Below are 17644 nucleotides of genomic sequence, written 5' to 3' on the forward strand. Positions count from 1 at the left end.
AAATTAAGCCTCCAAATTATGTCTGTCTTGCTCGTATAGTTTTCAGAAAAAGAATACAACCATAATGATAATCTAGAATTTTGATCAAAATATTTCTTCAACTCACTCAAATCAAAACAAATATATGCTCTCCTAATCATGATAAATAAATAACATGCATTTGAATCCATTTAAACTTACCAAATTTCTCACCACAAACCATGAAATCTTATTATCTCATATGCTTGCTTCACTTACTACTCTCCACTAATATAGACAACACATGCCCAAGAATCAATAGGACTTTTATAGCTTATAACGATAGGCTTAGGCATAGGTAGATGAAATGTCATTTAAGCTCAAAATTACCATAAGCATACAAACCATACGAACCAAACTTGATATCCACATTACAGCCCAAAGACAATCCCAATATTTTTTTCTCTTTTTAGATTGAGAAAATTCACACTTACATTTCATTTTCTTTCAAAATTACACTCCCCCAACTTGTTTTTTTTTTCTTTTCACCCCATGTTTAAAAAGAGTGTAATCTACTTTCAATATTTGTTTTTTTTTAAGAATATTTCTCAATCTATTTTTTTTTCAAATTTTTTTTCTATTGATAACACCCAATCCAAAATACACACCATTACAAAACAAATCCCCAATCATCATTCACTTATATGCTCATGGTAATTATTCATGGGATAGAAACATTATAACGTCTTTGAAGTAGGCTCAAAATAGGTGTCACGACAAAAAATTTAACGTAAGGCTCAAAAAGAAGGAAACTAGGGATTAAATTAATCAAGGCTGGCTTGAAAGGCTCAATCGTTCCAAAAATGGCCTAAATCACCTTCCTAAACATGCATTATCTAGGATTTCGTCTCAAGTAACAAGCAAACAAGTTCTAAGCATAATCATCCATCTTTCCTTAAACCATAATTTAGCAAGCATAAATATCATCAAATGCACAAAATTTATCTAAAAATCATGATCAAGCTCTCACATATTTAAATGGACCCGAGCAACTCAAAGAAATATTCAACCAAGCACACAGATTTGGTTCAATTTTTATGGCTTTCATTTCATCAAACTATATGAGCAATTCATTCATTCATTATCATCAGCTAATCATTATCAACTTGACTGATCAAACATTCTAAACACCCTAGACACAACACAACCTAAAAAAAACTACATAATAAAGAAAACAAAGACATTACAGAAAACCTACGCAATATAAATGCAACAAAGCTCTTCCCCCAAACTTATGTAATACATTGTCCCCAATGTATAAATAAAAGAAAAGGAAAAGAGAAACTTCCCTGTAATCCATGCGTTGCTCCATTGTAGTGACATTCATTGCTATCCTCCTTAGGTTGCAAATATAAAATTATTCGTCGAGGCATCAATAAGTGGTTGACGCCCATAATAAGCGGCATACAAGACAACTTGAAGGTTGTCATTGTGAATGCCCTCAAGCTTGGCTAGATTTGGAATTGATGAGCTCCAATGTTCAACTTGACTTTCTTTGGAAATATAAGCATGATGTATGCAAACGAATGATTCTAATGGAGGTGGAGATGGTGGTGGCCTATAAGGATCGTCATATGTGTACTTTTCCATTATCATTAGCTCAGTATATTGAGGATCGAGTACTTGTTGCATGGAGTGTGATGGTGGATGCAGCCTTTCTTCACTACTTTGCTCAAACAATTTATCCACATCTTGGGTAGAGATAGCATTCGACATTACTATTTTCTCTCCCTTTTCTTCCTTACTTTGGATTGAAGAGGTCTCCATTTGATGTTCAAATTCTTCCATTGGTAGCTCCATCTCCTCACCATTCCCCAAATTGACCTCCTCACTTTGCTCTTTCCCTCTTGAATTTTCCAAATTCCTCAATGATGAATCTTGGCTTTGAATTAAGGCTTCATTTTTATCCATATACTCCATCATCAATACCTCCAATGAACATGATTGAGCCGCTTGGTGAGGTTTCTCTTCTATAATTACTTCTTGAAAATTATCCCAAGTTTCCTCATTTGATCCTTGAGTGCAATTGTTAAAAGTTGGCTCCATATTGTTATAATTGCTCTCCCACCCTTGGTTGGTCATTGAACAATTCCAATACCACCATTCATTGTATTCTACCATGTCTTCCAACATCCAATAGGCTTCATCCACGTATAATTGGTAGAAATTGGTGGTACCATCTCCTCTTTCTACCCATTCTCTCGCTTCGACATTCAACCCATTAAGGAAGACCTCTAATTGACCTCTTTGGACAAACCATGGTATGGGAACCTCATTATCAAAGCTTTTTATCTCCGCCATGCCTTGTATAAAGGCTCAAAGTCAAGTTGAACAAAATTCATGAGGACTTGCATATGAGTCATCTCAAGTTCCTCGCAAGACAAACAATAAAGAAAGAAAAAATAATAATAAAAGGAAAAAGAAAAAAAATTAAAATAATATATATATATACCAAATTAGAATCAAGAATTAATTATATTTGATATTGATTAAATAGTCCCCGGCAACGGCGCCAAAAACTTGTTGCGAATTTTATAGCTACGCAAGTATACGTAGTCGTGTCAAGTAATAAATTCCGTAAGAACGGATATCGTCCCACAGAGACTATCTCCCAAGTACCACTAATTGATTTTTGAATTCTATTTGGCTAATCAAAATTTAAATGAACAATTAACTATGAACCAAAATTAAAGAATTAGAACCAAAACAATAAATTACCACTTAAAAATCAATAATAAAAACAACCTAGGAATTAATTTCATCAACTTTTCATTCTATTAATTTTAATAATCAAATCTAAATCTCTTCTTTCTATTCTAATAGCAAGTTCATTTATTCGATTCCTATTCTTTTTCAAGACATAAGATCTCAATCTATATGCAAGTTTTCTACATTTCTGTGATAAACTTAAACATATAAAAGGCATTAAACATGAAAACCTAATTGCTACACAAGTCATAAAGGTACTTTCGTCCAATATGCACCTATGTCTATATGATGATAGCATATTCAATTCTCATCTTTTGAATTTTGAATCAAAACCATTAAATCAAGCAAATAGCGATCAAGTATTTGCTAGCATTAAACACACATCATATAGATTAGATAGAAAAGAAAGATCAATAGAAAATCATCATAAAATTAAATAGAAATCCCAGTGACTACATTAATTCCTAGATAAAAGAAACTAGTTCATAAATGCCATGATGAAAATAAACTGCAAATAATTATTCATAAAATTAACCTAAAGAATTTAGATGAAAAAGAAAACTAATTACAACAGCCTTTTTTTATCTAGGGTTTATAAAACTTCCAATCCTCTCAAAATCGCAGAATAATGTCCCTTAAATAGCCCTCCAATGTTCCCAAGTGAATAGACCAAATTGCCATTCAAAAAGTGGTTTAAAATCTAAAAAATACGTAACCAGCGCTGTAGCGCTACTTCTGGAGCGCTATTTACAGTGCCAAAATGCTTCAAAATCTGGTGCACTAGCACTCTTATTATGGTGCTGTAGCACTAAAGTCAGAATAGAACGAAACTCGTTTCGAACAGCCTGCAGCGTTAACTCATCATATTTTGATCATAACTCCTTCGATATAACTCAGAATTGAATGATTCAAAAAGATATGGAAAGCTAAGAGAAATAGCTACAACTTCTATTCTAGAAGTATTTCTAGAAAGTGAATAAATAATGGTTAAAATGCGGCTTGAAGTCTAAGACTTGCGTTATAGAACATAAACGACGTGTATTGAGCATCTTGTAGTATTTTCCACACGTAATGTCTTGAAACTCCACAATCAACACAAAATCCATCTTATTTATCATATTTAACATGTTTCTTCTCATTTCTCTCCATATTATGTACTTAACCATTAAAACCTTAAACAAAAAGAAAACGAGCGTAAATCTGCACTAAACAATCCTAAATAACTAAAAACACAACCTAAAACGATCTTTAAAACAAACCTAAAATGAACCTAACATATAGAAGATCTATTAATTAATTGGTACTGATTAATATTCCGTAATCATGTACTCGATCACTTAAAAAAATTAATTCAACAATTTATTTAAACAAACTATTTTTTAGAAATTTTTATCAAATATATTTTTAAGTAGAGGACCTACACTACAAAAATAGCAGTCTCTATCGACTACACCTATAGCGACGACATGGGAAAAATCGTCGCTAGAGGTTATTTCAGATACGCGGCACAGTTGCCCTCTTGTTTCGCGCGAAACCAAATAGTAAACCACCAAAAAAAAAATAATTCCCTCTCTATCTCACTTTTTGACTATCTCTCCCTTCACTTTCAGACCCAAACTTGGAAACCCCCAAACCCCAAACGGAGAGACCCAAACCCAAACGCTCCCACTCCCTTTTCTCCCTTTCTCAGTTAGCGCAGAAACCCCAAACGTAGAGACCCAAACCCACACTAGAGGTATATTCTCCCTCCCTTACCTCTTATTTTTAATTATTTTTTCTCAGCTACTTCTTCTTCTTCAATCATTTGTTTTTTTTTCTTGGGCAGCTGGGTCATCTGGTTCAGCCATCTGCGGCTCTTCCGAGCTGCATCAGATACGGCTCCTCCACTTCCCATCTCCCTCTGCACTTGCACGGCTGACTATTAAGGTTTATATATATATATTTAGTTTGATTTATTATTAATAATGTTAACTTAATTTATTTATAAATATATGCATATATGTATACATTTGTGACTGTTCTTTTTTTCTTTTGTGACCCACGACACTCTTGGTTCTCTCTCTAAATCCTCAATAAATCTGAAGGATTAATGATCTTCATTATTCTGAGGCATAATTTTTTGAATGTTTGTTGTATATATTTCTAATATTGATATTAGATTTAGGATTTTGTGTGATGATATATTTGTTGTATTCAGATTTAGATAGCCCTGCTTGGTGGCTTGGGTATTTTTCTTTTGTGCTATGTTTACGACTTTAGTGAATTTTATACTTTATTGCTATATTCATATTTAGATTGATCTGTTTTTTTGGCTTGGTTAATTTTCTTTTTATATCTTGGTATTCAAATTTAGGGTATATTTGTGTTGTTTTACTGCATTAGTGAATCTAATTCTTTGTTGTTGTATTCAGATGTAGAATTTTGATCTGTTTGGTGGCTTGGGTACTTTGTATTTTGTATTAGTATTCAGATTTAGGGTGTATTCTACGACCACCTCCAGCGCGAGTACTGCCACAATAGAGGTGGACGACATTGCCCTTGTTGAGACAGTCTTTGGACGCCGTCGGGGCCATCAGACAAGACTTGGTCGTAGGATTCGCTCGAGGGCAGAACGTGAAGTGAATGACATACTTAAACCACCATCACTGCCCCCTACTGTACAAGAGATGCGGGATGTGGTCCAACGTCTCCGAATTGTTGAGGAGTACATGGCTAGGCTCGGTGGAGCCTCAAGTTCTGGATCTTCTCAGCCAGGTGATGGTCAGGATCCAACACCTCCTACTCAATAGGATTACTTTATGTATTTTGACTACTGGAGAACATTATTTATGACTTTATACTTTATGTAATTTGACTTTAGGAAAATATTATTTATGACATTCTACTTTATTTAGACTTGACTTTAGATTATTAGAACATTATATTTATAAAATTTTATGATTATTAAATTTAATTAGATTTATTTATGTTTCAATAAAAAAGATCAAATAAATATATAATAATTATAGAAAAAAAGAAAATTAAATAAAAAATAAAGGAAAAAAAGTGAGAATGCGGCCCTCTAGCGACGACATCTGAGGGGCTCTAGCGATGACATTTGCTGGAAGTCGTCGCTAGAGAAAATGAAAATACGGTAAAATGAAGCCCTCTAGCGATGAAATCTACGGGACTCTAGCGATGACATTTTTTGTCGCTAGAGGCTCTAGCGACGACATTTCCAGAATCGTCGCTAATAAAAAATAATTAGCGACCGAACTTTAGCGACAACAAATAGCGACGACCAGGTCGTTGCTAAAGTCTCTAGCGACGACAATGTCCCTTCTAGCGACGAAAAAAGTCGTCGCTAATACCCATTTTTCCTGTAGTGCTATCACATTTCCATATATTAGACACAGCCAATCAAATTTTACAATATATAATATATATTTTTTAATAAATTCCCTTATCTTTGAGGGAATATAAATAATCGATCCTACCCAAAGTTTATACAAAAATCTTAAAAAAAAATAAAAAATCAAAACAAATTATCACAACACAAAAGATAAATAATAACAATAACTCAAATCTTCATGCATGCAAACCTCTTCCATGAACCGCCCAAATGCCTTTCGAGATTTATATATATATATATATATTTTGATTAATCTCCATCTTAAACTCACTTTTCAAATTTTAATCACAACAAAAAAAAAAATATATTATATGTAATCATATATAGTGATAAATCATTCTAAACAGACCACAACAACAAACATATTCCGATCTTATACCTAGCATAGAAAAAGAAGAAAAAACAAACAAACAAAGAATTTAGATATAGATCAATGATGGAAATGGAGAAGATGATGAGGATGGTGCGTGAATATCACTATATTCATTAAATATAACCTTATACGAGAAGATGCTCACTTCATTTGCGATGACCACCAGATAGAAGACGAAGTCGGCGGCTGTGTAAGGAAAGACATAGACGCTGATGAGTATGCTTGTCAACTCATGTGCCATTCCGCCGAGGCCATTGTCTACAATAATATTACTCATCCCAAACAAGTTCTTGAACAAGCCTTCATGGCCACGCTTACGCCTACATCCTCCGTCACAACGATGGTATTTGGCAAGCTGTCAACGTCGGTGACAGTGGCTTCATGCTGTTTAGAAACAGCAAGTTCATCTACTAATCGCCGACTCAGCAACGGAGATTCAATATATGACGTATCAGTTGGGCAACTGTAAGGGTGCAGACAATCAGTGCACCGTGGAAGTGAAGATCGTCGTGATACCAGGAGATAGATATTATCGTCTTAGGAACCGATGGACTTTTCAATATCATGTTTGCTTCGGAGATGGAAGAGGTTTTTGGAAAAATAATTAATACATTTTTTAAAATAAAACTAACCAAATATAGATAGCACGTGGCCTTTACCTGGTATAATATATATATATATATATATATAGTTGAGCAAACAATTTTTTCTTCAGCAATCCTTTAATACTCGGTAAAGAAATGTAATTATTTTAAGAACATAGTGAGATACTCATAAATATCGAATTTGTCTATTTTTAATTCATTATATATTTATGATTATGCACTTGATTATTCGTTTATATATGTTTAATAAGATTATTTTCTGTTTTAGAACTTCCAAGACACTTTGGTGAAAAATAATGAATTTGAGATGTTTTAGAAGTAATGGTTAAACTCCGAATTACAATTCTAAAACTTCACACTTGATTTTGATAATTTTACAATGCTCTTTTGAAACTATTTCAAGAAATACAAGTTTTATATATTTTTCTTATCTTTCCATAGCTTTTGAATCGTCCAATTCCGAGTTATATCGAGGATGTTATGGTTAAAATACCGTCCTTGACTACAGCTGAAGAAAACCGAAAAAATGGAAAAATTACTGCAGTCGTAGCCAGCCTTATTCTAGGCCACAACTTGGGGGACAGAACGCAGTGGCCGCGGCCAGCAATGTCCCAGGTCGCGGTCGAAGCCCAATTTTCTGCAAAATACATGTTACAGTGGCCGCGGCCGGCGATTGATTTTTTTCCTTAATATTTTAATTTTAAATGTATTTTTGTAAGGGATATTAAAAGGGTTAGGGTTAACTTTTGTAATAAATTTGGATTCCGAATTTTAGAGGCTAGAGCAACAAAGTAAGAGAAAAGACATCATCATATATATATATATATACATTCTTCAACATAGTTTTGCTTTCTTCTCAAATCTCTTTTATTTTCATTCAATATTTATGTTTGTGAATATGAATGTGATTTGGAGTAGTTTTAAATATATATAGGTGAGGGTTATTTCAAAATCCTAGACATGAGATTTTGAATGCATTGATGAATTTTATTCCTTATATTAAATTGCTTCTATTTTTCTATTTGAATATTATGAATCTTGTAAAATCTTGTTTAGATGGGCACTAATTATGATTTTGCATTGTTCTACTATCATCTTAGGATTTCTATTCACCTAATAGTTTAGGATTCTAGGTAGACTGATAAATTGCAATTAGGTATTGTGACAGATATTTTAAGTGATGAAGAATAAAACCTAGGTTAAATGAATTGCATGGTTAATGAATTTGTTGCCTAGATTAACATGTTTCCATTGAATGCAATGTTTTTCCTGTGTTAAATAGATCACATGCTTCATGAGTTTACTGTTTGGTAAAAATGATTGATTAAGAGCGCTTAGTTTTAATTAATTATTATAGGAAAACTGAGATAATTGACTGCTAATGTAACGACACAAAATTACTAATAAGGCTTAAGGGCCTTGATTAGTGTGTTGGGAGGGCACAATTGGAAGTTATGTGAATTAATGGTGATATGCATGATCCTATGATTATATGGATATGTGGAATTCATGTTTATGAGTATTAGATAAGCATGCGAGCCATATTTAGCTTGTAAGGGCATAATTGTAATTTTGGTCCGTTAGGGCATAAATGTGATAGACTGCTGAGACCACATTATTTTATGGATATATTTATATTTGCAGCATTCGGCACGAGGCGAAACTAGGGAGCAAGTAGCGGGAAAGTCACAATGGGACCCGATACTTGACTCGGCCCGATTCAAGAGGTATTTTGGGTATCAGATGGTTATTTGGTTTATCAGGTTATGGAAATAAATAATTGGAGATATATTTGAGGTTAGGAAGCCTAGGTGGGAATACTGGGGAATTTTACCATTTTGCCCTCGGGGACGTTTCCGGTACCCCGAGCCTCGGGATTGACTTAGCTAATTGAGGATAGACTAAACAGAACTAAGGAAAACAGTGGAGCTTACCCAAACCGACTTTCTTCCCCTCTCTCTCTCTCTCTCTCTCTCTCTCTCTCTCTCTCTCTCTCTCTCTCTCTCAAGGGGACCATAGAAAACTAAGGAAACTTGGCTGTAAACTCAGTGGATTGAGTTGAGGTTTTGGAAGATTAACCTAGTAGTAGCTAAGGAATCTAACCAGGAACTGAGGTAAGCATTGAATTACACTTTTGGTCATTTGATTATGTAGCTTTGGGGCTGGATTATAAGAGTTCTTGGGTTCTGAATTTAAGGGTTGAATTAAGGCAGAGGACTTGGAAGTTAGCTCAACAATTGTTTGGAGAATTGGTTCTTCAGTAAAGGTAAGCTTCAATCTATGGTTTAGTGTTTGAATTCTGGGTTTTTCTGACTGGTTTGGTGTTCTTGAGCTTGTGGGTTTTAGAGATTAAAATGTTATTTTGATGAGTTTCTAAACTAGGTTTCTGTTGGGTTATGTTGCTGAAAGCATGTTAGAAAGTTTGTGATAATTGGATTTGTATCATTAGGATGGTTTTGGGTGGATTTGAGTGAGATTTGAGAGTTAAAAATGGTGGATTTTCTGGGTTCGAAAGGGTCGGGCCGTGGCTCAGTTCTTGGTGTGCCACGACCCTTCGAAGCTGATTGGTGTTGAAAGAAGGGCGGGTCGCGGCATGGGGAGTGATGAGCTGCGACCCGTGTCTATTTTTGGGCAAGGCTGGGCCTCTGGTTGGGGGAAGTCACGGCATAGGGAGCTTGCATTCTTGTCCTTTTGGAGTTTTTATGTGGGGGAACCTAACCTAGGGTACTCAGGATTGATCCCACTACTCAGGAGGTTAGAACTCTATCCAGAAACCTTTATACAATTATTGATGGAAACCTTTATCATGGTTGTGACTAGGTGTACGTTTGGGCTCGGGGCATGATCGTGCTCGAGGGTCGTCTTTCCTAATCAAAGCACTTGGAAGTGAAGGTAAGAAAGATGCACCCATTTATGTGGTTAGGATGGGACTAAGTGTTCCCTATATTTGTATGCACTGTTATATAATTATGATAAACCATGTGAATATGTTGGGACTAAGAGCTCCCTATAACTGTATGAATGTCATTGGTGGTATTATGCCATGTGGACAGGTGATAAATGGCCTAAGAGTGCCGGAATCAATACTTGCGCATAGGGCGCGGCTCAGCCACTGGTAGCTGAGGACAGCTTAATAATCACTGAGCCCAGTTTAAGCGGGCCGGAGTCAGTGGGATGAACACTGGGCTTGGCCTAAGAGAGCCAAAGACAGTGGATTAAATAGAAGGTGTGGCCTATGGGCATCAACCCTAGTTGTTGTTTGACATGTATACTATTGTTAAATTGATGTATATGATATGTTGAATATCTAGAAACTAGATCATTGGTTATTGACTGGTGTCCTGGATTGAATGAATGCTATGGCTTGCTGGGTAATTGATTAATGTCTTGTAAATCATTTGGTTATGCTCTGTGATGAACTACTTGGTTATTGATATTGATTGTGCTATGATATTATGTTTTCTTGCTGGGTCTCGGCTCACGGGTGCTACGTGGTGCAGGTAAAGGCAAGGGTGTAACGCCCCAACTCCAGGGACCGTTACGGTGCACATTGCAAACAGTGCTAAACTCGCTAATTAAGTCATTTGGCCATAAACGTGTAACTAAGTATGATTAGCGGTTTAGGGATTAAAAGTTAAGATATAACGTTTCACTAGAACGTTTACTGAATGCATTGGGATCCCAAAAAAATAATTTAAAGGTCTATTACAAGAAAATATTTACAACCAGCCGATCTAAGCGGCAAAACAGGGTTTAGCCCTAGTTCCTTTCCTTCAAACCTTGGTCGTGGCGGTCGAGCAGCTGCATATGTACACGTCGTCACCTAAGCTCTCCAACTCAAGGATGGTCCAGCTTTCTTTTGCCTTTTCCTGCACCACATAGCACCCGTGAGCCGAAGCCCAGCAAGAAAACTCAATATGCTCATGAACAATCATATTATGATATCAAATCATATCTGGCATGCCTAGCAAACATAGCTTTATTCAAGCATGCAAACAAATTCAAACAATGCTGGGGAATCAAGGATAAGAAATCCTGCCCTCCTGATTGGATGACTATCAAGTCAATCCTAATCAGATGAGTGTTTCACCACTAGAGGTTCTGGTAAACCATACTGAGTGACCGACAAGCAAGTCACTACAGGGCTCAGAATGATGATCAGAATGATCATGCAGAGCTTATATCCCTGAACAGATGAATGAATATCACTTTGAGGTTCTATTAACCATACTAAGTGACTGACAAGCAAGTCACTATGGGGCTCGGTGCCCATAGCCGTGTAACGAAACCGTTACCTGGGCTGTCCTGCAATGGCTCTATCAGATGAGTGACTGATGGGTTGTCACTAACTTAAACAGATGAGTGACTGATGGGTAAGTCACACAAGCACTTTTAGTTTTCATCGAACTTGAGGTTGGTCCGACATTAATGCTCTTGCTAAGTCATCCAATGTACAATGTCAATTAGATCTAATCTTTGTTGGCTTGCGTTGAACACGCTAAGGCCGTCCTGACTTATGAGTCAGCACTGTGTGACCAGTGCCCAGTACCACTGTCGAACTTGACTAATGAGTCACAGCTTCACAGTTGATACTGACACCTTTGCCAATTCTGACTAATGAGTCAGTGCCACACACAAGTAAGCAATGCTACCAGGCATATGTCATATGTCAAACATCCAAACGTAGGGCATTCAGCATGCTTACTTAACAGTTGCTAGCATAATTGTGATCATGCACAAACACAGAGACTCAAGCTCTAGTCAATCTCATAGTCGATATTCATGGCATGCCCTATTCACATGTTTCTCGTGCACCACATGCATCACACTTAATCATCCATCATGCCTCAATAATAACCATATGCAAATGAGCAAGATTGCTAAGCATTCAATATGCTATCAATGTTTACATTTAAACATCCAACATGCATCAACAATAACCATGCACGTCACATATGGGGTGCGGTTTTCTTACCTTTGGTCCAAGCACGGGTTACCAATAAATTAGCCACAAGCACGATCCTGATTCCAAGTCTCTAGTGATAACCTAGTCACAACCATGATATAAGACCTCATCAAAATGAGTAAATAAATACTTGCAAACCCAACCCAAGCCTCCGGGACGTCGAATCCCACTCAACTAGGTAGTAGGATCGATCCCAGGCTCTTAGTGTTAAGTTCCCATCACAAAAACTCATTTCTGGGCAAATTTTTCCTTAAGGGCTGCGGCCCTCCATGGACCATGCCGCGGCCCACCCCCCTGGCAGAGCCTCCTCCACCTTCATCAAGCTAGGGCATCATCGCCCTAGAACAAGGTCGCGGCCCAACCTCGCACCAGCCACTTTTCCTTGTTTTTCCACTTTTAAAACCTTCCAAAAACCTATCCAAACATCTCCAAATCAAAAAATCAAAGTTCCCAAACATCTCCATGATCCAAAACCCATAAAACCCAAGTCTCAATTCAATCAAAAACTCATCAAAACACAAAATCCAATTTAAGCTTAAAAACTTTAAAAACTTAAAACTTAAAACTTGAATTATCTCCAATTGAGTTGTTTCCAACTAAATCCTTCGGCTAATAAGCTTCTAATCTTTCCTAGGATCGCTATGCCTCAATCCTTGCTTGAATCCAAGTCCTAGAACTCAAGTTACCTTCGAAAACATGATTGGGAGACGAAAAGGAAACTAAGAGGAAGAGAGAACGTACATAACGTTCTTTTTATTCTTTTAAAAGGTTACTTCAAGCTTAAGTAGCCTCAACCAAATCCTAACACTCGGGGTCCCGAAAACACCCCCGGGGACAAAATAGTCAAAACCTCCAGGATATCCCCCTGATCTTACTAACTCCCAATTTATCACCAAATATTCATTCCCATTACCCAATAACCTAGTAATGCTCTAAATACCCCTTGACTCACTCCGAGTCAAGAATAAATCCCGTTATGACTTTCCCACTAGCTTACCTCCTAGGATCGTCTTGTGCTGAGTAACCCTAGCATAACCAAACAATAATAAAGCACCAAACACATATCACATATAGGCCAAATATGCTCGAAATGGCCAAAATATGAAAATCACCCAATTACTCAGAAATGGGTTCACATGCATATTTAATACACCTAAACATGCATATTATCATTTAATAACATAATAAAGCAATTATGGCCCTCCCGGCCTCCTAATCAAGGTCCTAAACCTTATTAGGAAATTTGGGGCATTACAAAGGGTAAGATGGTTCGACCATGGGTTGGAGAGCTCTGGGGGCGAGGTGTACATTGTCAACTGCTCGGCTGCTACGGTCGAGGGTTTGTACAGGGACGGAGACCTAAAACATGTATTTTTCCATTAGAGTGGCTTTGATTGTTTATAACATATGGAAACCTTGTAAATGTGTCATTTAAACCCTGATTTGGGATCCCATGTATCAAATATTTTTTTTAATGAAAATTATTCGCTTATAACCAAAATCTTTTAAACCTAACCTATTTATGTCATTAGACTCACATTTTTATTTAAATGACTTGGTTAGCAAGTCTCGCACTATTTTAAACACACAGTGTAACAGTCTTGGTTATCCAGGGCGTTATAGCTTAAGTGTTATCTGCAGGGTTAATAGTTTAATTGGGAACAATGACTATTATTTGTTATTGTCGATAGATTGATTGGCAAATGTGGAGAATAGTTCTTAATTGTTTTCTAAAATCGTATTAATTATCCATTGTTCTTTCTTTATTACTTTATTTTATGTTATTAAATCTTGAAACAAGATTCCCTATTTAATTATTGTTTTTATTTTGAATGATAAATTGAATAATACTCATCATGGGTTCGACCCCTACTGCCACTTACTAATAATTAGTGAGTAATAATGACTATATATAATTAAATTTGGTACGGCATATGAGACCCATCATATATACTAAAAGCAATTTGATCACAAAAAGAGTATCTTTGAAATATGCTATTTTTTGTTCTCTTTTGTTTGTTTAAAATTATATGAAATTCTATAGTCTCCGTTCTTCTTAATTCCTCACAATATGTTTATTCATTTTTTTAATATGCAATATTACTCATTCCTAACATACATATTGTGGATGCTCAATATTCCATGCTTGTAAAAGATCCAAGGCACATGCTAAGGTCTCATAAAGGCCTAAATACATGTCTGAGCCGCGGGACGCTCGGGCCACCGTCATCTTGCAACTGCCTCGCACCACCTCTCGGCGCACCCAGCAAGGCAGCTCGCGCCATCTCTCGGCGCATGTGCGTCTCGCGAGGCCCCAGCCCCGCACTACCTCTCGGCGCACCCAGCGAGGCGGCTCTCACATCACAGTCGCATGCACCTCTCGCGAGGCCTCTGCCTCGCACCACCTCTCGGCGCATGTGCGTCTTACGAGGCCCCAGCCTCGCACCACCTCTCGGTGCACCCAGCGAGGCGGCTAGCGCATCACAGGCACATGCATCCCAGCGAGGCCCCATCTCGCGCAGGAGGACCAGGCGCAGGAACGTCTCGCGAGGCCGACACCATGCCCTCGCCTCGCTCGCGCACCTGCCGCACCAAGGGTTCGCGAGGCCAGCACCTCGCCCATGCATCAGCAGCGCCAGAGGGTCGCAAGGCAGACACCACGCCCTCACCTCGCCCACGCACTTGCCGCGCCAAGGGCTCGCGAGGCCAGTTCCTCACCCACGCATCAGCCACGCCAAGGACTCACGAGAGACTCCCCCACCTCAGCACGTCATGTCCATGCCTCTAAGAGTTACCTACATAGTCGGCCTCGTTGGAGGGGCTTAGTCGCTCCCCTAGATAGGAGCTGGTGACGGGACACCACTCTTGTTGTGGGTCTAACAGGAGGTAAGGTCAAGAACCTGTTTTGCACACCCTTAGGAATGAAGTGAGGAAGCCTCATAGCGATTCATGCAAAGTCGAAAGGAATCAGAGTATGGACATGGTATTCGTACCAGACAGGTAGTGGTCGTACAAGTGAGGTACCTGTTGTGGTCCTCACCAGCCCATCTCTGACACCCGTACAAAGCAAGTAGTGGAGGCATAACCGAGTACAAAAGCTGAGGTGCTCCCAGAAACTCTGACCATGTACCAGAGCTGACACCACTACATCTGATACCACTCTCCTGATAGCGTACTTGTGTACAAATTGGTCCCATGGACCACAATGTATCAGGGGCCATTAGAGCCCCCTATAAAGGGAACCCCTCTTCAACATGGAGGGGGGTTGGAAAAATTACTGTAGCAGTGCACCATAGTGAATACAAACTAGTTTCACCATTGTTCTTCTGCCATTGTTCTTGGAGTTTATACTTAGATTTCTAAAGCTTTTCTTTTGATAATCTCTACTTTGCAATTTTTCTAACTTAACTTAGTTGACGAGTTCTCACCGTCAACACATATCATGATGTAGTTCAATATATAATAATCTAAACTTTAGCTTTTTTCTCTCAGAGTTTGTGCTCTGGCGCCATGGTGAAGAGAACTAAAGCTCAGCGAAAAGATAAGCAATCGGGGGGCAAGATTAAGAAGAAAACTAGTCCGACCTCCTCTGATATAGCAAATAAAACCAAATTGATTGAGGAAATTTTAGGAGTTTCAACCCATAGAATTTTCTGATGGCGAGACTTCAATTAATCTGGATGGGAAGGTTTCAACTAGAGATGGTTTTTCACCGAAGTCGGCTCTTCTTTTGCAGCAAAGTAATGCGACAAGGGCAGATCTCTCGAATTTCTGCAAAATTCATAGATCTGGGAACAATAGCTGCATTCGGGTAAGACTAACTCTATTCCCCCCATTCTCAAATCTGGCAAAGTAATTCAGAATCTGAATGATAAATATGGTGATATGAGCGCTTGTAACTCGGTGGGGAAGGGGATTAAGATTGAGATGGAAGACATAAAAGATGCAATTCGTTTTTGGAATTCAGCAATGGTATGCTATGTGTTAGGGGCTAATCCTCCTCATGGAGTTTTTGAAGGATTTGTTAAAAGAATATGGTGAGATCAGGTAGATTAGGTGGGTCTGCTTGCACATGGCATTTTCATTGTTCGATTTTAGGATGTGGCTATAAGGGATCAGGTTATATCTGGGGGTTTCGTGTTCTTTGATAAGAAACCTATCATCATGAAACCTTGGGAAGCATCTATTGATTTCTAGAAAGAAAATGTGGAGATTGCTCCTATTTGGGTGCAACTTAAGGGACTTGATCTAAAATACTGAGGGGTGAAGGCTTTATTTAAGATTCTCAGCCAAATAGGGACTCCAGTGATGGTGGATCAGATTACTCAGCGAAAAGAGAGGCTCAACTATCCGAGAGTAATGGTGGAGGTCCAATTAAAGTAGGAATTTCCTGAGCTTTTATCATTTATAAATGAAAGGGGTGAGGAAGTTTCAGTTTATGTTGAGTATGAGTGGAAGCCTACTTTATGTGGACATTGTAAAGGATTGGGGCATGATACAGTGGCATGTAGGAAGAAGCCAGTATAGCAGAAAACATGGGTGGTGAAGCAGAATCAGCTAGAGAAGGACACAAAAGTGGCATCATCTCATGAAATTGATGAGGAAGGATTTCAACAAGTACAGAAGGGTGGGAAGATTCGGGTTCAGCCAATGCCAGCTACTGTCATTGAGAACAATTTTCAGGCTTTGATGGAACAAGGTAGTGAAGTTGAGGATGTAATTGAGAATGGAGGTGGGGGAGGTCCACCTCTTCATAATGGATAGAATCATGTCTTGGAATATTGGGGCCTCAACAATCCTAAAAAGCAATATGAGATTAAGCAATTAATCTCTAATAAGAAGATAGGATTGGTTGGGCTCTTGGAAACAAGGGTGAAAACCCAGAAGTTAGGGGAAGTTTATACCAAGATGTTCTCAGGTTGGTGTTTTTCATCTAATAACGTCTGGCATAAGGGTGGCCGAATAATAATTAGTTGGAATCCATCTATGTTTCAAATTGATATCAGATTTTGTACGAGTCAACTGATGCATTTGGAAGTTAGAACGAACAATGGGCATGAGGGTTTCTTAGTTATTTTTGTTTATGCCTTCAATGATGCAAATGGACGAGATATCTTATTGCGTGACTTGAAATTTCTGGCAGGAGGTCATAAGCAACCATGGGTTGTATTAGGTGATTTCAATGATATTTTGAATGCAGATGAAAGGGTAGGAAATAGAGTGCAGGGAGGTAGTTCTTCAGCGTTCAAAGATTGTATAGAAGAGTGTCAACTTGAAGATGTGAAATATTCGGGATGCTTTTTCACATGGAATAATAAGCAAGACAAAGAAGGCAGAATTTATTTGAAGATTGATCGGGTTATGACAAACCAAGAATGGATTCTTAAATATGAGCTTGCGGAGGTTATTTTTTTTATCTAAATGTACTTTTGATCACTCTCCAGCAATCCTTTCAGTATATCCAGAATACAGAGGGGGGAAAATCCCATTCAAATTGTGGATGCTAAAAATTTCATACTTGTAGGAGACCCAAAACAAGTTCCAAGGTCCCATAAGCGCCTAATTACGTGATTGAGCCGCGA

Source organism: Humulus lupulus, chromosome 9, assembly GCF_963169125.1.
Source record: "Humulus lupulus chromosome 9, drHumLupu1.1, whole genome shotgun sequence".
Classification (NCBI taxonomy): Eukaryota; Viridiplantae; Streptophyta; class Magnoliopsida; order Rosales; family Cannabaceae; genus Humulus; species Humulus lupulus.